Below are 22,450 nucleotides of genomic sequence, written 5' to 3'. Positions count from 1 at the left end.
TGGTTCAGTCAGATGTCAGGCGAAAGAGGGAATAAGAGTGAATGATAAATCCAGAAGTTTTTTTGAGCAACTTAATGAGATGAGGTAACTAGATGAGTGTTCTAGAAAATTCGTCTGGCAGCAGGATGGAGGATGGCTTGGAGAGAAGAGCAAAAAGAAGCAGGGAGAGTTATTGGGAAGATGGAAACAGGTCTGAGACAAAGAAGTCTTGATAGCACTTGAGCAACTGAAGAAAAGGGAGGAAGGGTGAGTTGTGAAAATAATTTGAATGAAATATCAATAGGGCATATTTGCTGTTGGATTGTGAGATTAGGGAGAAAATAAAGACTCAAGGTCTTCAATCTGGGCCTCTTTCCTCGATCCTGCCTCCTTCTTATAAAAGGAGGCATTTTATAAAATTTTATAAGAAAAAACCACTAATATCTAGTTTATACAGGATAACGACTCCTGTATTAAGGTTTCTCACCTACTAGTGAATATCAGAATGATGCTAATTGATGGGTTTTGGACCTAGCTTTGCAATTAGACAGCTATGGAAAAATACCTGTGGAGCTATTTGAAATCACACACACTCTGGGAGATTCTGTTTTCACCTCCTTCAATGGCTATGCCCTCTAGCTAAGAATCCCTGCTCCCCTGTGAGTCTTCTCACTGGTAAGAATGGCATTTTATAAAAATTGCCATTTTCTTTCTCTTCCTAACTGCCGAACTTCTTGAAAGAGTTGTTCTCTCTTACTGTCTTCACAATCTTCTGTCCCATGACTTTAATGAAATGGTTCTGGAAAAGATAATGAATGACTTAACTTGTAAATGGAGCAGCCATTTTCGGTTCTCATTTTCTTAGTCCGCTAGGGAGCATTTGGGAATATTGACTTCTCTCTTCATTCTAAAACATTTGCTTCCATTGGCTTGTATAACATTGAACCTACTTCACTCTTCTTCCACACCTCTGATTACTTTTAAAAATCTTTGAATGGCTCCTCTCATTCTGTTAACACCTTATATATGCAGATCCTCAGAATTTTATTCTTTTTTTTCGAGACCGGGTCTCACTCCGTCATTCAACCTGAAGTGCAGTGGTGTGATCTCAGCTCACTGAAACCTCTGCCTCAAGGTTCACGTGATTCTCCTGCCTCAGCCTCCTGAGTAGCAGGGATTATAGGCATGTACCACCATGCCCAGCTAATTTTTGTATATTTTGGTAGAGATGGGATTTCACTATGTTGGCCAGGCTTGTCTTGAATTCCTGACCATAAGTGATCCACCCACCTTGGCCTCACAAACTGCTTGGACTATAGGCATGAGCCCCCATGCCCAACCCAAAATTTTATTCTTACTCTTCTTATTACCTCATTCCCTGAATCCCCCACATCACTGTAAAATTCTAAGTCATCACCTTCTATAACTTTGCCCATCATTTACAGCAAATCCCAAAGTTACAGCTTATGCCCATATGGCTCTCCTGAAGCATAGACTTGCAGTTTACATTACCTTCTGCATGTCTCTCTTGGATGACTCATAGTAATTTAGAAATCAAGACGTTCAAAACCAAATTCAATATATCCTCCCCACACAAAAAATCAACAACACAACCTAGTTTTCCTTCTCCATTTCCTATCTTAGTTAATGACAGGAAATATTATTTAACTAAGCTAAATCTATCCACGCTTCTCCATTAAACACCCGTATATGGTTTGTTTTGTGTTATCTCCTTGGCTCTCCATACTCGGTATCTACTCCCCTTTTTTCACGTCTATAATTTCCTTTCTTCAGATCTATAATTTCCCACTGAGACTCCTCCTAACTCATCCCAGTTCATTTAGTTGCTCTAATCCATCTTCCACATCATCACCAGAGATATTTTTCTAAAATAAATCTGACGATTTTACTCTTCTCTTTACAAATAGACTGCAATCTCCTTGGCCTTGGGGGAAAATCTAAATGTCTTCTCAAGGCATTTATGTGATGATCTGACTTGAACTGGCCTTTTCAGACTTATTTCCCAACATTGCTCAAATGCTCAGTCTCTGCTTCATTTGTTTTAAATGATTGTGTGGACATGACACTCTCTTTTCTGGCTCTGTGTCTTTGCACATCTCATTCATTCAGTTTTTCCCCTGAATTCTTTCCAATAAACTTCTATTCTCTTGTCAGCAAGACACAGAAACCTGAAATTTTCTGAGCATTCAGATTCAGGAGGATTAATTTGTATGTTATACTCATAGTATCACTGTAAATGAACTTTGAACCAACTTATTAATTTACAATGAAATGTATATAACTCTAGCAATCTTTTTAGAGACAGGAACTTGTTCTGTTACCCAGGCTGGAGTATAGATGCATGGTCATAGCTCATTGCAGCAGTGATCTCCAGGGCTCGAGAGATCCTCTCACTTCAGCCTCCCAAGTCTGGGACTATAGGCATGCACCATGACATCTGACTAGTTTATTTATTTATTTTTAGTAGAGACAAGGTTTCACTATGTTGCCCAGGCTGGTCTTGAACTCTTGAGTTCAAGTGATCCTTCTGTCTCAGCCTCCCAAAGTGCTAAGCAAATTTTAAAGTTTATAATTTTAACTCAAAATGAAATAAATAACCTAAATGTGAGACATAAAACCATAAACACCTAGAAGAAAACAGGGAAAAATCTCCTTGACATTGACCTTGGCATTGATTTCTTGGATACCACACAAAAAACTCAGGCTATAAAAGAAAAATAAACAAATTAGACTGCATTAAACTAAAAAGCTGCCAGCAAACAGTCAACAAAATGAAAACACAATCTATAAATTAGGAAAAATATTTGCAAGCCATATATTTGATACAGGTTTAATATCCAGAATGTAGAAAGAGCCTGTGCAACTCAAAAGCAAGAAAACATATAACCTTATTTAAAAATGGGTAAAGTACCTGAATAGACATTTCTCCAAAGGGACACAAAAATGGCCAACAGGTCTACTAAAAGGTACTCAACATCACTAATCATCAAGGAAATACAAAGCAAAATCATATTATCTCACATTTGGTAGGATAGCTATTAACAAAAAGCCAAGAGATAACAAGTGTTGAGCAGGGTGTGGAGAAAAGGGAACTTCTGTACACTGTTGGTTGGAATGTAAATTGGTGCAACCATTATGGAAAACCAAATGATGTTCCTAAAGAAATAGAAAATGGAGAAGAATATAAATAGACACTTTACAAAAGAAGATATACATGAGGCCAACAAACATATGAAAAAATGCTCATCATTACTGGTCATTAGAGAAATGCAAATCAAAACTACATTGAGATACCATCTCATGCCAGTTAAACTGGCATTAAAAAATCTGGAGACAACAGATGCTGGAGAGGATATGGAGAAATAGGAACACTTTTACACTGCTGGTGGGAGTGTAAATGAGTACAACCATTGTGGAAGACAGTGTGGTGATTCCTCAGGGACCTAGAAATAGAAATTCCATTTGACCCAGCAATCCCATTACTGGGTATATATCCAAAGGATTATAAATCATTCTACTATAAGGACACATGCACATGAATGTTCATTGCAGCACAGTTTACAATAGCAAAGATCTGGAACCAACCCAAATGCCCATCAATGATAGACTGTACAGGAAAAATGTGGCACATATACACCACGGAATCTTATGCAGCCATTAAAAACGATGAGTTTGTGTCCTTTGTAGGGACATGGATGAACCCGGAAACCATCACTCTCAGCAAACTGACACAAGAACAGAAAATAAAACACTGCATGTTCTTACTAATAGGCGGGTGTTGAACAATGAGAACACATGGACACAGGGAGGAGAGCACTACATACTGGGGTCTGTTGGGGGTAAATAGGGGAGGGACAATGGGGGGTGGGGAGGCAAGGAGAGATAGCATGGGGAGAAATGCCAGATATAGGTGAAGGAGAGGAAGACAGCAAATCACACTGCCATGTGTGTACCTATGCGACAATCTTGCATGTTCTTCACATGTACCCCAAAACCTAAAATGCAATTAAAAAAAAAAGAAATAGAAAATGGAATTACCACATGGTCCAGCAATCTCTCTTCTGGGGTATATACACAAAGGAAAAAAAAATCACTACCTGTTAAAGATGTCTATACTCCCATGTTCATTGCAGCATTATTCATGATAGCCAAGATATGACAACAACCTAGGTGTCTGTCAGCAGATGAATAGATAAAGAAATTGTAGTATATGTGTATATGAAAGAATAGTATTCACCCTTAAAAAAGGAGGAGATCTTGCCATTTCCCACAACATGGATGGACCTGGCAAATATTCTGCTAACTGAAACAAACAAGACACCAAAAGAAAAATATTGCATGATTTCACTTATATGTGGAATCTTATGAAAACAAAAGGTCAATTTTATGGAAATTGAGACTAAAACAGTAGTTAGTAGGCTCAGGTGGAGGGGAGAAAATTAGGAGATGTAGATTTAAAGTTCTTAATAGATAGTAGTAGATATGTAGGCTGAACAAGTCTAAAGGTCTAATAGCACAAGGACTATATTTAATAATAGTGCATTGCATTCAATATTTCTGCTAAATGGGTAGATTATAGCTGTTCTTGCCACAGAAGGGAAAGGTGGGTAACTATGTGAGATGATGGATATGTTAATCATTATAGTAACCATTTTACTATACATATGTATCTCATAACATCATGCTGTATACCTTAAATATAGACAATAAAATTTATTCTAAAAATTGTTTTGAGATGTGGTGTTGCTCTGGAGTGCAGTGGCGTGAACATGGCTCACTGAAGCCTCGATTTCCTGAGCTCAAGTGATCCCTCTGCTTCAGCCTCCTGAGTAGATGAGAATGCAGGCTTGTGTCACCATGCCGGGCTAATTAAAAAAAATTTTTTTGTAGAAATGGAATCTCCTTATATTGCCCAAGCTGATCTCAAAGTTTTGGGCTCAAGTGATCCTCCTGGTTCAGCCCCTGCAAAGTGGTAGGATTGCAGGTAGGAGCCACCATGCCTGTACCCCAAAATTTTAAAAAAGAAGAAAGAAGAAGAAACAATGTTTATGGTTGTTAGTATGGGAACTTACTTCTTAGAGGAAAATCTCCATGGGAAATGACATTATACTTGTTATTAATTGAGCATAGAATCAGCATAAGAGGACTAATTTGGGTGATCCTCATGACCCACAAAGCCAACAAAGTCTGATCATTCATCTGTGCTGTAAGAAGGTATACTTGTCAAGGAGGCAGACTGAATGTGAAAAGTAGCCAGGGTTTTGTCTATTGCTCCCTTTTTCTAGAATGCAGAGCAAATGGTTTCCCTTCCGGTTCTGCATTCTCTTCTTATAATCATGAAACCAGAACTTCCCAGGTTTATTTAGCTGCACTGTCATGCGTCGCTTAATGACACGAATACATTCTGAGAAATGCATTTGTTAGGCAACTTCCTTGTGTGAATACCATAGAGTGTACTTAGACAAACCTAGATGGTATAGCCTACTACATGCCTAGGTTATAGGTATAGTCTACTGCTTGTGGGCTACAAACCTGTACAGTATGTTACTCAACTGAATACTGTAGGCAATTGTAACACAATGGCATGTAATTGTGTATCTAAACATAGAAAAAGTACAATAAAAATAAGGTGTAAAAGATAAAAAATGGGCTGGGTGTGATGGCTCATGCCTGTAATCTCAGCACTTTGAGAGGCCGAGGCAGGAGGATCACTTGAGGTCAAGAGTTTGAGACCAGCCTGGCCACATAGTGAAACCCTATCTTTACTAAAAATACAAAAATTAGCAAGATGTTGTGGCAGGTACCTGTAATTCCAGCTACTTGGGAGGCTGAGACAGGAGAATTGCTTGAACCCAAGAGGTGGAGGTTGCGCTAAGCCAAGATCTCACCACTGCTCTCTATTCCAGCCTGGGCAACATAATGAGACTCTGGGGCAAAAAAAACAAAGATAAAAAAGCACACGCTTACCACGAATGGAGCTTGCAGGACTGGCAGTTGCTCTGGAGGGCTGAGTGGGTGAGTGGTGAATGAATGTGAACACCTAGGATGTTACCGTTTGCTACTCTAAACTCTATAAACACTATACTTAGGTGACACTAAATTTATTAACAAATTTGTCTTTCTTCAATAATAAGTTAACCTTAGCTTACTGTAATTTTATTGCTTTATAAACTTTTTATTTTTTAACTTTTTGACTCTTGTAATAATCCTTAGCTTAAACAAAAACACACTGTATAGCTGTACAAAAACATTTTCTTTCTTTATATCCTTATAAACTTTCTTCTATTTTAAAATTTTTTGGATTTTTTACTTTTGACACTTTTAAAAAATTAAAAATGAAGACACAGAGTCACACATTAGCCAAAGCCTACACAGGGTCAGGATCATCAATATCACTGTCTTTTACCTCTATATGTCTCCCATAATGTCTTCAGGGGCAATAGCATGCATGGAGCTGTCATCTCCTGTTATAACAATGTCTCCCTCTGGGATACACCCTGAAGGACCTGACTGAAGTTGTTTTACGGTTAACGTTTTTTTTTTCAACCTCATCCCTGATGGGGTACACAAACTTTAAAATACATACTACATATGTGTGTGTGTGTGTGTGTGTGTAAATGGAGTTCACTTTAAAATAACAATAAAAAGCATAATATAGGAAATATATAAACTAGTAACACAGTTATACTGCACATAATTGTGTTATGCTTTTATAAGACTGAGAGTGGCTGGGAGTGGTAGCTCACGCCTCTAATCCCAGCACTTTGGGAAGCTAAGGCGGGCGGATCACCAGGTCAGGAGTTTGAGACCAGCCTGGTTAATACGGTGAAATCCCATCTCTACTAAAAATACAAAAATTAGTGGGGCGTGGTAGCGTGCACCTGTAGTCCCAGCTACTTGGAAGGCTGAGTCAGGAGAATCGTTTGAACCCAGGAGGTGGAGGCTGCAGTGAGCTGAGATTGCACCACTGCACTCCAGCCTGGGTGACAGAGGGAGACACCATCTCAAAAAAAAGGACTGACAGCACAAGATTTGTTTATACCAGCATCATCACAAACTTGTGAGTTGTGTTGCGCTACAATGTCACAATGGCTATTGTAACTGCCCAGTGGGTTTACCTTGCCTGCTGCCTAGACAGAACTGATTTATAAAGACGGGGAATTGCGATGGAGAAAGAGTAATTCACGCAGAGCTGCTGTGCAGGGGACTGGAGTTTATTAGTACTCAAATCAGTCACCCCAAGTATTCAGGAATCAACATTTTCAAAGATAATTTGGCGGGTAGGTACTTGGGAAGTGGGGAGCGCTGATTGGTCAGGTTGGAGATGGAATCATAGGGAGTCGAAGTTAGGTTTTTAAAAAATCTTCTGCTCCTCGGTGAGATGGCAGAACTGGTTGGACCACTAGATTAGTGGTCCGAATGGTGTCGGCTGATCCATCGAGGGTCTGCAACATGTCGCAAGCACTAATCTTAATTCTTACAATAGTGATGTTATCCCCAGGATCAATTTGAGGAGGTTCAGACTCTTGGAGCCAGAGGTTGTGTGACCCCCACAAACTTCAGTTTCTAATCTTGTAGCTCATTTGTTAATCCTGCAAGGGCAGACTGGACCCCAGGCAAGAAGGGGGTCTTTTCAGAAAAGGACTGTTATCAATTTTGTTTCAGAGTCAAACCATGAACTGAATTCCTTCCCCAAGTTAGTTCAGCCTACTCTCGGGAATGAACAAAGACAGCTTTAGCAGCAAGATAGAGTCAGTTAGGTCTGATCTCTTTCACTGTCATAATCTCCTCAGTTACAATCTTGCAAAGGCGGTTTCACTATGACATCACTGGGTGACAGTTTTTCAGGTCCATTATAATCTTATGGGACCACAGTCATATATACAGTTGGCCCTCTACTGTAACACTGTTATGTGGCACATGACCATAATTATAAATGTAGTCACTGTAATTGCAGAGTCACTGGTTGATTCTCCTACCTTCCCACCTCAGGAATTTGTAAGAATACTTAGTTGGATCCCTGCATAAGGCTTGGTCATCTCTCTATGCTATAATCAGCTGTAGCCTTCAGGCTTCAGTATTTCCAAAGAGATGCAGCTCCAATTTGGAATTCTGCTGCCCATGTATTGATGGAATTGCATGTCTACCACCTAATGACTATAGTCACTATCATTTCTTGCCTGAAGTATAGCATCTGACAGGTCTCCCTTAGTCTGCCTCTCAACCCCTGCAGTCCCAGTTCCTGCTGCAGTTTGAGACTGAAAGTAGACTATAGGCAAAATTCCTTCTTCCTCCCTAGACAATCATCCTGTTTTCTTTTAAGGCCTTCACCTAAATGGAGTAGGCCCACCCACATGACGAGGGTTGATCTGCTTTATTCTAAGGCCACTGTTTAAATGATAATAACGTCCCTAAAATACCTTCACAGGAGCTTTCAGATTGATGTTGGACCAAATACTGGGTACTTTGACCTAGCCAAATCAGTCCATAAGATTAACCATTGAAGTTCCTCACTTTGGGTTTGTCTGGCTCCTCCCTTCACCTGGGACCTATGAGAGCTGTTTATGGAGCCGAATGCTGCTGGTAGCTTGTGTTGAACATTGTGATTGCTTTTATTTTTTTCTATAGCAGATACAGGTACAAAAGCTAGTAACTAGCTTCCTAGTTAATTAGTTACTAACTTGTTTTTACTTTCACTTATTACTCAAGCCTTTCCGATCAATAGCTTATTATTCTCATAGTGACAAACTCTTAACAGTCTCAAATACTGATTTTGATAGATTACTGTTTTTATATTATTGAGCTTTATGTACAAAATCATTTGATTTCAAATAATCATTTAATGTAAAAGCAAATGTTCTTTTAAACTGATTTTTTTTACATCTACTATACCATTCAAATGCTTTATCATCTCACATGGTTTCTTCAAAATATGTTATCAAGGGTACATATATAAAAGCATTTTTTAAATAAATAGAAACAAAGGGATTTTTTTCAGCTTTTATGATGACATAAAAAGTATACTCAACAGAAGTAATTTTATTACTATTTGGGGGAGGGAATCACCAACTTTTTGTGCAAGCAATGCTAGCCTTCTTTTAAGCATTAATATAGAGCATAACTGCTTAAGAAATGACATAAGTGGGCCGGGAGCGGTGGTTCAAGCCTGTAATCCCAGCACTTTGGGAGGCCGAGGCAGGTGGATCACGAGGTCAAGAGATCGAGACCCTCTTGGTCAACATGGTGAAACCCCGTCTCTATTAAAAATAAAAAAAATTAGCTGGGCATGGTGGCGTGTGCCTGTAATCCCAACTACTCAGGAGGCTGAGGCAGGAGAATTGCCTGAACCCAGGAGGCGGAGGTTGCGGTGAGCCGAGATCGCGCCATTGCACTCCAACCTGGGTAACAAGGGCGAAACTCCGTCTCGGAAAGAAAAAGAAAAAGAAAAAGAAAAAGAAATGACATAAGAAATAATTATACACCTACATCTCCCCTAAAATCTATTTTTTTACGTATGTGCACAGCTTTAGCAAATTAAAGCCTGAGATAAATGCTCGAGATCTACTATCCATAGGCAAAATCAGAGTTTGCTAGAACCCATCATTTGGAGAGCTTACAAAACAAGGAATCTGTAATGAAAACTGCAGTTTCCCTCTTATTTTTTTTAAACACAAAAATCCATGACTAAGAACTTAATACTGGATGACAAATCACATCCACACTGTTCGTTAAACAGCCTCACAGTTAAACACATCTTAAAGACCAATCAAATCAGTATTTACATTTTATAAATTTCTGAAGGCACCATTAGAAAGCTTATGTATCCCTTCATTAAACAAAATAGGGAACTGCATATAATGGTGGTGCAAAAAATTTTTAAATTGAAAATACCAATACAGATTACCTTTTGAATCAATAAAGACTTGTTTAACACACACATAAGAAAAACTTTAGGTTTAAAATACACATTTGAGGTTGCGTGTAGTGGCTCATGTTTGTAATCCCAGCACTTTGGGAGGCCGAGGTGGGAGGATCACTTGAGGCCAGGAGTTCAAGACCAGTGTTGGCAAAATGGTGAAAACCTGTTTCTACTTGTCTTTACCAAAAATATACAAATTAGCTGAGTGTAGTGGTGCATGCCTGTAGTCCCAGCTACTCGGGAGGCTGAGGTAGAAGAATCGCTTGAGCCTTGGAGGCAGAGGTTGCAGTGAGCTGAGATTGTGCCACTGCACTCCAGGCTGGGCAACCGAGGGAAACTCTGTCTCAAAAAGAAGAAGAAAAAGGAGGAGGGGGAGGAGGAGGAGGAGGAGGAGGAGGAGGAATAAAACATACATTCAAAATTATTTCACCTAAAGTTATCTGAGGTTTAACAACAACAAAAGCATTTTGGACATGACTGGAAAATAGGTATTTATTTTTTGCTCCACTATTTGCTATCCAGGTTATCAATAACATACTTGAAATTTTATTTTCTGAAGTACTGTTCATCTTATTGTTATTCTTGAAAATTGCCGTTATCTGAGCAGTTACTGGTTGGTAATTAATTCTTTTTATTACAGCCTGGTGGAGGCCAAGGTCATGGATTCAATTCTTACATAGTCCAATTAGCCCCACTTGCTGTGGGGCCTGCAGCATCTCTCCTAGACTGTCTCTAGCCACAGTGCAAATGAATGTATTGGACCCAGAGGGCACTGTAAAAGATTGAATAAATGTGTGCAAATCTGTACTTATTTGTGGAAAATCAATTTGAAGTTCATACACCCTGTTTACAGTATTCAGTAATGTGCACAGAAACACAGAGGGGAAAAAAAGAGTGCTTTTAAACTGATATCTTGACCCATTTATTTGTGTTTTTCCTCTCAAAAAACAGAAGAAAAAATATTGCAAGGGAATCTCCCTTCTAGTCTTTCTCTTAGACATTTTGCGATTTTCCTAACATTTTATATATATATTTCAAAGAGGGACCTTTCATTTTAGTACCAAAATGATCTCTCAAATTTTCCTTCTGAATACTTTCAACGAGGCAAGGAGGATGTCTGTAAGGCACATGGAAATAAATGTAATTTTACCTTGTGCTTCTAGAACATTTTAGGTTAGGTCATGATTTCGAAAAGGTTTGACATATCTAGCACACAAGCAAGTGAATTTCTCATTCTTCTTTTTCTTTTTTGAAAGTAATGTTTTAAAAGTGTGATTAGTATTCTGATAGATGGGTGAGGCGGTTTTTGGTTCGATATTAGAAATTTCAGTTATGTGTTGAATAACTTAGGGTGGTTTTAATGGGGTGATTAATGACAAGATGGACAACTATTTCATATATCAATCTTAGGTTGTGCTTTATCAGCAATTCTTAGAACAGGCCACCTGTCATTTACTGTTTCTTATTTGTCCACAGCTAAGTTTTGCAATAGAGACACTCAGACTTTAAGGGTTGGAAGCTCCTTATCAGCACTACTGCTTCAGCTAATCTCTTACCAGCTTTCCGGAAAGGGACAGCTTCTCAGATTTTAGCAAGGTTGGGTAAGAAAGAGCTCAGGACTATTCACCTTTTGTTGAGAACTGAACTCTAAGGGAATCTCGAATTCTCTAATTATGCCATTGGGCAGTATTTTGATAAATCTTATTACTTCTCATTTCAGCAAAACAGCTGATGGTAAAGACTTGTTAAAGTTTTGTGTCAGAATTTGGTAGCATGGATTTGTAAACTTTAGCCATGACTTCCAAAGGTTCACAAGTTGGCAAACTGGGTAACATCACATCCCTACGTTTTGCAACTATTTTCACATTAGCACAGTTTCTTATGGGGATTTTTCTTTTTTCATTCTTGTTTCTTCAATATTTTTCTAAATAATTAACAAGCGTTTAATGATGTATTTCATGTAAAAAAAGTCAGACAGGCCAGGTGCGGTGGCTCACGCCTGTAATCCCAGCACTTTGGGTGGCCGAGGCCGGAGGATCACGAGGTCGAGATCGAGACAATCCTGGTCAACAAGGTGAAACCCCATCTCTACTAAAAACACAATAAATTAGCTGGGCATTGTGGCGCGTGCCTGGAATCCCAGCTGCTCGGGAGGTTGAGGCAGGAGAATTGCCTGAACCCAGGAGGCGGAGGGTGCGGTGAGCCGAGATTGCGCCATTGCACTCCAGCCTGGGTAACAAGAGCGAAACTCCGCCTAAAAAAAAAAAAAAAAAAAAAAAAGTCAGACATTACAGATGAAGCCCAAGTCCCCCTTAACCAGTCATGTTCCCTAGCAGCTTTTGCAGAGGTAATCACAGTTATTATCAGCTGGTGTGTCTTCCCCTGGCCTTTTCTTTCTGTATTTGCATACACATATGTATAGGGTATACATACATAGGAATATAATATGTGTGTGAATATACAGTTAAAAATGTATCATTTTGTTTTTGCTTCTATTTTAGATCTTTTAGTGCCCAGAATATGTATTATTTGAGTTTTGCTAAGCTTAGTTATATTTATCCATTGATTTTGTCACATTCCAGACTTCCTTTTTCTTATCAGGTTCCCACACATTTCCAGCGACAGACCTTCACATTTTCTTTTTGTTTTGGTCCCACAATATAGCACAATTGATAATGTAACTTTCATATATTTCATCTTATCACCATACATAGTCTAATCTCAGCTAGAAAATTAGTGTTAGTCCAAACAATATTGGCCAGAAAAAGATGCCTTTTCTTGTAGTTTCAACAATGAAAGTTTTTTTAAAGTGTCATGGAATACCAGTTAGGGATTTTTGGAAAGAGGACATATGATTTTTTTTTTTTTCTTTTTAAATTTTTTATTGGGTTTTAGGTTTTGGGGTACATGAGCAGAGCATGCAAGACAGTTGCGTAGGTACACACATGGCAGTGTGCTTTGCTTTTCTTCTCCCCTTCACCCACCTTTGGCATTTCTCCCCAGGCTATCCCTCCCCACCTCCCCCTCCCACTGGCCCTCCCCTTTTCCCCCCAATAGACCCCAGTGTTTAGTACTCCCCTTTCTGTGTCCATGTGTTCTTATTTTTCATCACCCACCTATGAGTGAGGATATGTGGTGTTTCATTTTCTGTTCTTGTGTCAGTTTGCTGAGGATGATGTTTTCCAGATTCATCCATGTCCCTACAAACGACACAAACTCATCATTTCTGATTGCTGCATAATATTCCATGGTGTATATGTGCCACATTTTTCCAATCCAGTCTATTATCAATGGGCATTTGGGTTGATTCCAGGTCTTTGCTATTGTAAACAGTGCTGCAATGAACATTCGTGTACATGTGTCCTTATAGTAGAAAGATTTATAGTCTTTTGGATATATACCCAGTAATGGGATTGCTGGGTCAAATGGAATTTCTATTTCTAAGGCCTTGAGGAATCGCCACACTGTCTTCCACAGTGGTTGAACTCCCACCAACAGTGTAAAAGTGTTCCTTCTTCTCCACATCCTCTCCAGCATCTGTTGTCTCCAGATTTTTTAATGATCGCCATTCTAACTGGCGTGAGATGGTATCTCAATGTGGTTTTGATTTGCATCTCTCTGATGACCAGTGATGATGAGCAATTTTTCATATGATTGTTGGCCTCATATATGTCTTCTTTCATAAAGTATCTGTTCATATCCTTTGCCCACTTTTGAATGGGCTTGTTTGTTTTTTTCCTATAAATCTGTTTGAGTTCTTTGTAAATTCTGGATATCAGCCCTTTGTCAGATGGGTAGACTGCGAAAAGTTTTTCCCATTCTGTTGGTTGCCGATCCACTCTAGTGACTGTATCTTTTGCCGTGCAGAAGCTGTGGAGTTTCATTAGGTCCCATTTGTCTATTTTGGCTTTTGTTGCCAAAGAGGACATATGATTTTTAAACTCCTTCTCTTTCCATGAGTCACAGAGGGTTTAATGACCTTGACGGTCTCAAGTTCTCTTGGAAGATTCATACTCTGAGACAGAATCTTTGTTTCACTGAATGGAAGATAGGTCAGTTGGTCAACAATATTCACCAGTGGCCCACTATAGCCACTTACATTTGTTCCCAATAAGGGTTGAGCTAAAGTCAGGTATTTGTAAATGGCATTGTATGTTAAATGGATTAGGGAATTGTTTTTGCCAGGACTTCTGGTTACAAACACCCACCCAAACCATTAGACTGTTGAATTCTAAGTCTGCATGCTCTCTTGTTTCTGTTTCTTGGTCTTCCACTATATGTCTTTATACTGGTCTGGTCTTTCCCATCTCCTGACCTGCTAGTTTCTTTTCCCCATAACTGCAGCATGTACTTGTCTTAGAGTGGTATGGTTTCAAGTTCTCTCTCCATGACCTGTCAGTTCCAGAACCTAACACTAGTGGGCTCTCTTTGTCTTTGCTCTATCACCTTTTATCTACTAATAAACTAGTTGGCAATCCTGGTCCAATCACATGTGTGTTGGGAGTAAGGAATAAAATTACATGGTACAAACATGGACGTCAGGGCTGATTCCTTGGGTGAGATTATAGGTAAGGATAGTTGTATTCATCTGTTCTCATGCTGCTAATAAAGACATACTGGAGACCAGGTAATTCATAAAGGAAAGAGGTTTGATGGATTCACAGTTACACATGGCTGGGGAGGCCTCACAATCATGGTGGAAGACAAAAGAAGAGCAAAGGGACTTCTTATGCGGTGGCAGGCAAGAGAGCTTCTGTAGGGGAACTCCCCTTCATAAAGCCATCAAATCTCGTGAGATTTATTCACTATCATGAGAACAGCATGAGAAAAACTGCCCCCATGATATAATTACCTACCACTGGGTCCCTCCCACAACATGTGGGGATTACTACAATTCAAAGTGAGATTTGGGTAGGGACGGGACACAGAGCCAAACCATATCAGAAGTTTTCAGAGAAGGGGCTATAGGTGGGGCAAGTAACCCCAGACACGTTTGCCATAAGGGACACACTCAGTAATTTAAGTGAAAAGCACTTTGGTGAATATGGCAAAATAGTTGAATTTGTTTTCTTGGAACAAGAATAATTATCTCTTTTTTCCTTTGCATAGCACATTGGTGCAATAAACTATGTATCATTCACAGCACAGGCATGGTGTGACTAAAATTGTTGGAATGCAGAAACTGATGTGATGATGATAAAATTCTCTGTGGGGGTGAGATTGAGAAGAGGAGGAGAGGAAACAGAGTTTTTCTTTTAATTTCAGTGTTAGGAAATTTGCAATTTCTATTTTGCAAAAATAGAAGTATGAATTATGTTTAATAATTTGAGTACCTGGCTTCATGAATCTAACTCTCTTTCTCACCTGTGTATCTGGTACTTCAACAGGCTCTCCTGGTTCTACCTATAAAATATATCTTGAATCACTTCTCACCATATTCACTGGCAATGTAATTTTTGCTTAAAATTCTATAATGTTTACCCAAAGTGATGAGTTTAATAACCAAACTCCTTATTGTGATGGACAAGAGCTCATGTGATCCAACCTTAGCCTACTGTCCATACTTCACCCTCATCTACTGTGTTCCACTCTCACCCTCATCTACTGTGTTCCATCGGCTATCTCTATCTCTTCCTCCAACAAACAGCTAGGCTCATTCTCATGTCCATGGGTTTCCACTTGCTGTTCCCTCTACCCAGAACTCTCTTCTCCCAGATCTTGACATAGCCCACTCCTTCTCATGTTTTTGGTATATGTCCAAATATTACTTTCATATAGAGACCTTTGCTGACTCTCCGAGCTAAAGTGGCCCCTCTCCTCTCATAGCTCTTTACTTAATCATCATTTTGAATTTTCTTCATAGCTTTTTCACTGCCAAAATGATCTTATTTTATTTTTAGATACCTGTATTTCTTATCTGAGTCTATCCACTTTCAAGAAGGTCCACGATTGCAAGAACATTGTCTTGTTTATCGATGTATCTTCAATGCCTACAATAATGTCTAGTTCATAACCAATACTCTAAATATTTGCTGAATGAATAAAAGAACGAATGTGAATGCTGCCATGCTTCACGTTCTGTTATGCCGTGTACAGTCATATGTACATTTTTAGTAACATATTGGGTGGGGCATTCATTTTGAAATGGAGGAATCTTATGTGCCCCTGGACCACCTCAGTGTTACCATTATAAATACAGATCCTGTTTACTTATCTAGAGATCCTTGTGTTAGGTCTTCATAGGGGAATTTAATACAATCCATACTATCTTCAGAGGACACAATAAAGATGCCAACAGCATTGTTTTTGGAGTCAGATCTGGATTTTAATACAGGTGCCACAGCATACTGATTTTGACACTCTAGGCTATTGGCTTAACCAGATATAAAGTACATGCACAATGTTGTTGAATAATGGGTGTTAATTGTTATGATCCTCATGTTCTATACCACTTCTCTTAAGTAATTACTAACTTTTCTTAAGTAAGTTTGTGAAGCATTTTGTATGACATGTGTTGTTGCCAGAAGATTGGTTAGTTTGAGAGATAGCACTGATGGGAAATGTAAAAAAAAAAAGATTCCAGGCAAACTGGACCACTTAGCCAGATGCTTTTTCAATATATGTAGTCTTCTAAACAAGTTTCTTTACATTAACAGCTTTTATCAAGAAACAAATAGACATCAACAAACATTTAGTAAATTTACTAGTGTGCTGTATTATGAAATCTCAGAATTTTGTAATTTGTAAGTAAAACTACAAAGCAAAAGGAAGGTGGAGATACATAATTTGATTTTTGAAAACAAAAATTAATCAAACAGCTTTGTGTGTTCATTCATTTATCAACATTTTATTGTATATCTACTGATGCTAGGCATAGTGTTGTGTTGAAGTCACAAACTTATCTGATATGTATAAATAATCTTTGTATGTTTCAGCCTCAGTAAAGCATCTAATATAATACTTTCTAATTTTACTTTCAAACCATGCAAATTATTTAAGATATAAAATATTACTTGGATCAAGACAATGCAGTAATTGGGCAAGAATAGTCTTTTCAACAAATGATGTTGGGACTCCTCCATATCCACACACAAAAGATTGAAGTTGGATCTCTACCTCACAATGTATGTGAGGCACATAGTTAACTTACAAGATCATCAAGCTCATGTAAAAGCAATCTAACTCTTGTAAGATAACTCCGGAGTAAATCTTTGTGACTTTGGGTTAGACAATAGTTTCTTAGCTATGACACCAAAAGCAAAGGTGACTAAAAAAAGGTAAATTAAACTCTGTACAAATTTTTTTTTGGAAAAGTTTGTGCTGCAGAGGATGCCATTAAGAAAGTGAAAAGACAACCCACAACACAGGAATGATATTTGGAAATAACTCATCTGATGAGAGATTTATATTCAGAATATGTAAAGAACTCATAGAATTCAGTAATAAAAAGACAAGCAACCCAGTTACAAATAGGTGAAGGATTTGAATAGATATTTCTTTAAAGAAAATATTTAAATGACCAAAAAGCACATGAAAAGATGCTGCATATCAGCAGGTACTAGGGAAGTGCAAGTCAAAGCCACAGTGAAATACCACTTCACACCCTCTAGGATGGGTATAAAAAACAGATAAACACAAAAACCCAGAAATAGTAAATGTTGACAAGGAGAAATATAGAGAAATTGGTACGTTTGTACATTGCTGGTGGGAATGTAAAAGGTGGAGCTGTTGTGAAAGTTAAACCGAATTACCAATCACCCAGTAATGCCACTCCTAGGCACGTACTCCAAAATTTGAAAACAAACGCAAACAGATACCTGTACACCAGCGTTCATAGTAGTATGATTCATAATAGCCAAAAAGTGCAAACGACCCAAATGTTCAACTGATTAATGAATAAGGAAAATGTGGCATATCTATACAATGAAATATTTTCAGCCCTAAGAAGGAAGGAAGTTCTGATACATATTAAACATGGATAAATCTTGAAAACATTATGCTAAATGAACAAAATCAGTCACAAAAGACCATATATTGTGTGATTCTATTTATATGAAATATCCAGAATAGGCAAGTCCATAGAAACACCAAGAAGATGAGAGGTTGCTGATGGAATGGGACAGGGAGAAGATGGGTACTGACAGCCACCAGACACAGGAATTATATCAAGGGGAACAAAAATGTCCTGACATTATGGTTGATGTCAGCCATAATGTCACAGCCAACAATGTGACTATACTAGCAAGCACTGAATTGTGTACTTTGAATGGTTGGATTATGTGGTATATAAATTTTATCTCAATAAAGTTGTTAAAAAATATTTTTTGGAATGAAAATTAGCATGAAGATTTATAAATAAAAAGCTACATTTAAGGCATTTAAATTGTTCAATAGGCCATCAGATGTTTCCAATTTAAATTCGACTAATTTTTTAATCTGTAAGTGTATGCTCTGAATAGTTGCATGTATATATTTATCTGTGTTCATTCTAAAAGTGAGGAAAGGAGAAATCACTGGTTTTAATCCTTTCCTATTCTGTGGTAATATTTTTTCATAGCTAAAAATTGATAAATTTTAAGAAAAATATTTTGTTTTTCACCACCAAATTTCCTCCCTGTTCTCATGTGTGACAAACTATAAAATTCTAGTGTTCTAAATTTTCATATGGAAAACTTAAATCTGGTATAAGGAAATATTATTTATTTATTATTTATTTGATTCTTTATTTATTCTTCTTTTTATCTTCTTTGGCCCAAGGTAATACAAACTTTTCTTCTCTATGTCCACCATACAAAGATTCTGTGTATTGTGTTTTGCTTAAACTACTTTTAGGCCATGGCTGAGTCTCCAATTCTATGCCATCTAGTGGCAAGATTGAAGAAATGCTGGTTTCTTTCCTAGCTTTAAATGTACACATGTTGGCAGATGTCCAAGAAATGTTAACGAACCATCAGCAAATTAGGGCCTAATCTTTATGTTTACTCTTTAATTCAAAGAAGTGAATTATGTGTTTACATACAGTATTTATGTCTTTATCAGTCTTGCGTTTTTTTCAACTTTACTGCTTGAAAACCTAGGAATTCAAGACATACTAATGTATTACTTGTTTCTAACCACTTAGAATTCCAGCATGTGAGATTTTACAAAAACATTTCCGTTTGCATGTAAACAGAAGATAACTGAAGAATGTATGATTTTTTCCAGTAAAATTAACTACATTCAATCTTAAATTCCGGTATGTATGTATATTAAATATTGCTTATGTTCACTGTTTTATTTATTTATTTACTTTTTAAATTTTTTATTGCATTTTAGGTTTTGGGGTACATGTGCAGAACATGCAAGACAGTTGCGTAGGTACACACATGGCAGTGTGTTTTGCTTCCTTTCTCCCCTTCACCCATATTGGGCATTTCTCCCCAGGCTATCCCTCCCCAACTCCCTCTCCCGCTGGCCCTCCCCTTTTCCCCCCAATAGACCCCAGTGTTTAGTACTTCCCTCCCTGTGTCCACGTCTTCTCATTTTTCATCACCCACCTATGAGTGAGAAGATGTGGTATTTCATTTTCTGTTCTTGTGTCAGTTTGCTGAGAATGATGTTCTCCAGATTCATCCATGTCCCTACAAACGACACAAACTCATCATTTCTGATTGCTGCATAATATTCCATGGTGTATATGTGCCACATTTTCCCAATCCAGTCTATCATCAATGGGCATTTGGGTTGGTTCCAGGTCTTTGCTATTGTAAACAGTGCTGCAATGAACATTCGTGTGCATGTGTCCTTATAGTAGAACGATTTATAGTCCTTTGGATATATACCCAGTAATGGGATTGCTGGGTCAAATGGAATTTCTATTTCTAAGGCCTTGAGGAATCGCCACACTGTCTTCCACAATGGTTGAACTAATTTACACTCCCACCACAGTGTAAAAGTGTTCCTTTTTCTCCACATCCTCTCCAGCATCTGTTGTCTCCAGATTTTTTAATTATCACCATTCTAACTGGCGTGAGATGGTATCTCAATGTGGTTTTGATTTGCATCTCTCTGATAACCAGTGATGATGAGCATTTTTTCATATGGTCGTTGGCCTCATATATGTCTTCTTTTGTAAAGTGTCTGTTCATATCTTTTGCCCAATTTTGAATGGGCTTGTTTGTTTTTTTCCTGTAAATCTGCTTTAGTTCTTTGTAAATTCTGGATATCAGCCTTTGGCAGATGGGTAAACTGCAAAAATGTTTTCCCATTCTGTTGGTTGCTGATTCACTCTAGTGACTGTTTCTTTTGCCGTGCAGAAGCTGTGGAGTTTGATTAGGTCCCGTTTGTCTATTTTGGCTTTTGTTGCCAATGCTTTTGGTGTTTTGTTCATGAAGTCCTTGCCTACTCCTATGTCCTGGATGGTTTTGCCTAGATTTCCTTCTAGGGTTTTTATGGTGCCAGGTCTTATGTTTAAGTCTTTAATCCATCTGGAGTTAATTTTAGTGTAAGGTGTCAGGAAGGGGTCCAGTTTCTGCTTTCTGCACATGGCTAGCCAGTTTTCCCAACACCATTTGTTAAACAGGGAATCCTTTCCCCATTGCTTGTTTTTGTCAGGTTTATCAAAGATTGTATGGTTGTAGATATGTTGTGTTGCCTCCGATGCCTCTGTTTTGTTCCATTGGTCTATATCTCTATTTTGGTACCAGTACCATGCTGTTTTGATTACTGTAGCCTTGTAGCATAGTTTGAAATCCGGTAGTGTGATGCCCCCCGCTGTGTTCTTTTTGCTTAGAATTGACTTGGCTATGCGGGCTCTCTTTTGGTTCCATATGAAGTTCATGGTGGTTTTTTCCAGTTCTGTGAAGAAAGTCAATGGTAGCTTGATGGGGATAGTGTTGATTCTGTAAATTACTTTGGGCATTATAGCCATTTTCATGATATTAATTCTTCCTAACCATGAACATGAAATGTTTCTCCATCTGTTTGTGTCCTCTCTGATTTCGTTGAGCAGTGGTTTGTAGTTTTCCTTGAAGAGGTCCCTTACGTTCCTTGTGAGTTGTATTCCTAGGTATTTTATTCTTTTTGTAGCAATTGTGAATAGCAGTTCGTTCTTGATTTTGGCTCTCTTTTAGTCTGTTATTGGTGTAGAGGAAGGCTTGTGATTTTTGCACATTGATTTTATATCCTGAGACTTTGCTGAAGTTGCTTATCAGTTTCAGGAGTCTTTGGGCTGAGACGATGGGGTCTTCTAGGTATACTATCATGTCGTCTGCATATAGAAACAATTTGGCTTCCACCTTTCCTATTTGAATACCCTTTATTTTTTTTTCTTGCCTGATTGTTCTGGCTAGAACTTCCAGTACTATATTGAATAGGAGTGGTGAAAGAGGGCATCCTTGTCTAGTGCCAGATTTCAAAGGGAATGCTTCTTGTTTTTGCCCATTCAGTATGATATTGGCTGTTGGTTTGTCATAAATAGCTTTTATTACTTTGAGATACATTCCATCGATACCGAGTTTATTGAGACTTTTTAGCATAAAGGGCTGTTGAATTTTGTCAATTGCCTTCTCTGTGTCAATTGAGATAATCATGTGGTTTTTGTTTTTGGTTCTGTTTATGTGGTGAATTACGTTTATAGACTTGCATATGTTGAACCAGCCTTGCATCCCCGGGATGAATCCTACTTGATCATGATGGATAAGTTTTTTGATTTGCTGTTGCAGTTGGCTTGCCAATATTTTATTGAAGATTTTTGCTTCTATGTTCATCATGGATATTGGCCTGAAGTTTTCTTTTCTTGTTGGGTATCTGCCGGGTTTTGGTATCAGGATGATGTTGGTCTCATAAAATGATTTGGGAAGGATTCCCTCTATTTGGATTATTTGGAATAGTTTCAGAAGGAATGGTACCAGCTCCTCTTTGTGTGTCTGGTAGAATTCGGCTGTGAACCCATCTGGACCTGGACTTTTTTTGTGTGGTAGGCTCTTAATTGCTGCCTCGACTTCTGACCTTGTTATTGGTCTATTCATAGTTTCAGCTTCCTCCTGGTTTAGGCTTGGGAGGACACAGGAGTCCAGGAATTTATCCATTTCTTTCAGGTTTACTAGTTTATGTGCATAGAGTTGTTTGTAATATTCTCTGATGATGGTTTGAATTTCTGTGGAATCTGTGGTGATTTCCCCTTTATCATTTTTTATTGCATCTATTTGGTTGTTCTCTCTTTTCTTTTTTATCAGTCTGGCTAGTGGTCTGTCTATTTTGTTGATCTTTTCAAAAAACCAGCTCTTGGATTTATTGATTTTTTGAAGGGGTTTTCGTGTCTCTATCTTCTTCAGTTCAGTTCTGATCTTAGTTATTTCTTCTCTTCTGCTGGGTTTTGAGTTGTTTTGATCTTGCTCCTCTAGCTCTTTCAATTTTGATGATAGGGTGTCAATTTTGCATCTCTCCATTCTCCTCATATGGGCACTTATTGCTATATATTTTCCTCTAGAGACTGCTTTAAATGTGTCCCAGAGATTCTGGCATGTCGTGTCTTCATTCTCATTGGTTTTG

General features: G+C 38.2%; 1 long non-coding RNA gene across 11 annotated transcripts in view; it reads left to right on the top strand.

Annotated features, from left to right (window-relative positions):
- LOC118152888 (uncharacterized) overlaps window positions 1–10,726 on the top strand; it is a 37,683-nt gene extending 26,957 nt beyond the window's left edge. For all 11 annotated transcript variants that reach the window (XR_013534322.1, XR_013534320.1, XR_013534317.1 and 8 more), the window contains one exon: window positions 10,560–10,726. This is a non-coding gene — a long non-coding RNA (uncharacterized LOC118152888). The remainder of the gene's footprint in view (window positions 1–10,559) is intronic.
- Window positions 10,727–22,450: the final 11,724 nt, after the last annotated feature.

This window comes from Callithrix jacchus, chromosome 4, assembly GCF_049354715.1.
Source record: "Callithrix jacchus isolate 240 chromosome 4, calJac240_pri, whole genome shotgun sequence".
Lineage (NCBI taxonomy): Eukaryota > Metazoa > Chordata > Mammalia > Primates > Cebidae > Callithrix > Callithrix jacchus.
Note: the sequence above shows the minus strand (reverse complement) of the source record. Positions and strands in the feature narration are given on the sequence as shown.